The sequence below is a fragment of the Chrysochloris asiatica genome, unplaced genomic scaffold (assembly GCF_000296735.1).
Source record: "Chrysochloris asiatica unplaced genomic scaffold, ChrAsi1.0 scaffold00091, whole genome shotgun sequence".
Classification (NCBI taxonomy): Eukaryota; Metazoa; Chordata; class Mammalia; order Afrosoricida; family Chrysochloridae; genus Chrysochloris; species Chrysochloris asiatica.
This window is the reverse complement of record NW_006408609.1, coordinates 10040041-10042295: the sequence shown is the minus strand read 5'-3', so window position 1 is coordinate 10042295 and position 2255 is coordinate 10040041. Positions and strand designations below refer to the sequence as shown.

The 2255-nt window shown below is 41.4% G+C and overlaps 1 pseudogene; it reads right to left on the bottom strand.

Moving 5' to 3' along the window:
- Positions 1-1034: 1034 nt before the first annotated feature.
- On the bottom strand, positions 1035-1439 carry LOC102841864 (annotated as a pseudogene).
- Positions 1440-2255: the final 816 nt, after the last annotated feature.

Here is a 2255-nt window from a genome sequence, read left to right as displayed (position 1 = left end):
TTGAGCCCATTGCTGCTGTCACTGTGCCAATCCATCTCTTTGGGGGTCTCCCTGTTTTTCACTGACCTTCTGCTTTTTCAAGCATGATGTCATTTTCCAGGGATGGGTCCCTCCTGATAATGCGTCCTAAGTATGAGAGATGAAGTCTGGTCATATTGACTTCTAGAGAGCATTCTGGTTGTACTTTTTCCAACACAAATATGCTGTTCTGGAATTGCATTATTATTTCAATATTTTCTTCTAACACAATAACTCAACTGCATCTATTCTTCTTTTGTCTTCCTTATTCGTTGTCCAACTTTCACATTCATATGAGGCTATTGAAATTAATATGGCTTGGGTCAAGTTCACTTTAGTCCTCAAATTGACATCTTTGCTCTTGAACACTTTAAAGAGGTCTTGTGCAGATGATTTGCTTAATGCAATATGTCCTTTGATTTCTTGACTGCTACTTCCATGAGTGTTGATAGCGGATCCAAGAAAAATGAAGTCTTTCACAATTTCAATCTTTTCTCCATTTAGCATGATGTTAATTATTGCTGCAGTGGTGAGGATTTTTGTTTTCTTTACACTGAGGTGCAACCCAAACTGAAAATTGTGGTCTTAATCAGTAAGTCCTTTTTTAACTTTTATAATATTCTCTCAAGAGTTTCTTACAAACTAGTTTCACAGGCCACACAAGAAACACAAGGACTACGTACAGCCTTATAGGAAACAGGCAGGGAGCTGAGGAGGGCCTTGGTGGGGATATTCCTGGGGGAGGTGGCTGCATCCCTGGAGGGGGCATGCCCATTGGAGTCCCTTGTATAGGCAGGCTTCCCATACCATCATGCCTGGAAGGGGTGCCCCTCAATCCACAGGTGGTGGAGGACCTGCATAGCCAGGCTTTCCTGATTTTTAACCATGCAGTGTTTCCTTCTGTTCTAACAACTGCCTCTTGGTACATGTACAGCCTCCTCATAAACTGGGTCGGCTGTGGCAGCAGCTGTAGCAGCTACAACAGTGCCTCTTCTTGTGGGGTCATCACATATTGGTCAATGCCCACCAACTCCTCGGACTGGTCCAGCAAGTCCTGCGGGAGCCTGGGGCATTGGAATACCAGCTGGAATACCTCTGATCGTGGCCCAACCAATCCCTGGGCCTCCAGCTGCTCCAGCAAGTGGTACTAGAGCAATGCCAGTATCTTTGGGAGGAGGCTCCTCTACAGTCCCCAAGACCAGGTTCTCTCCTTGCAGCAGCACCGGACCAAGGACTCACTTTTCTACCTTTTCTGCTTGTTTTGAATTCTTTGGCTTAATCTTCCTGAATTCATCACAGTCACAGAGGATCAAGTTGTCAAAAGCCTTAAAGGTGCTGATGAAGACCTGCCCATCTTGCCAGATGCACCTCATCCTGTAGTCGATGTGTTGTAGCATCTTGCTGCTCTTGCCGACAGTCATGGTGGTGGTTCTGATGGCTCAGGTGATAGCTGGATTTGCCTCCACAGAAGCCTAGACACCACTCAAGAGTCTGATTCCCACAGCCCATCAGCAAACATTTTGAATGCTCTTCACTTTTAGGAGATAGGGTTGTATCATCTGCATATTGCAGATTGTTAATGAGTCTTCCTCCACTCCTGATGCCATGTTCTTCTTCATATAATTCAGCCTCTCTGATTATTTACTCAGCATATAGGTTGAATAAGTATGGTAAAAGAATACAATTCTGGCAAATGGCTTTCCTGATTTTTAACCATGCAATGTTTCCTTCTGTTCTAACAACTGCCTCTTGGTACATGCTCAGCCTCCTCATAAATACAATTAAGTGTTCTGGAATACTCATTTCTCTCAATGTTGTCCAAAGCTTGTGATCCACACTGTCGAGAGGCTTTACATAGTCAATAAAGTACAGGTAAACATCAGTGTCTTAAGAGTATTTTTGTGAAAAAAAGTCAGTTGCTAATAAGGTTTTTCAGAGTTTAAACTAATTGAAAGGAGGAGCTATAGTGAATTTATTTTCAGCCAATTTAATATATTTTCCTGTCATAATCTTCAAACAATTTGTTATCTCATTTGATAGTGTGATACAGTGCATTCTTAACAATTTTTTTTTTTTTTCTTTAAAGGCCCATAATCTTTCATTGATGTTGAGCTGAGGTTTTATTTAATTATTTTTTACTACCAGACAATAAAACATTTTAGGTTTGAGTTATCTTTTAGTTTTATTAACCATTGAAGAAGATTTAATACAGATCTGTGCTGAAGTTCATATTCCAC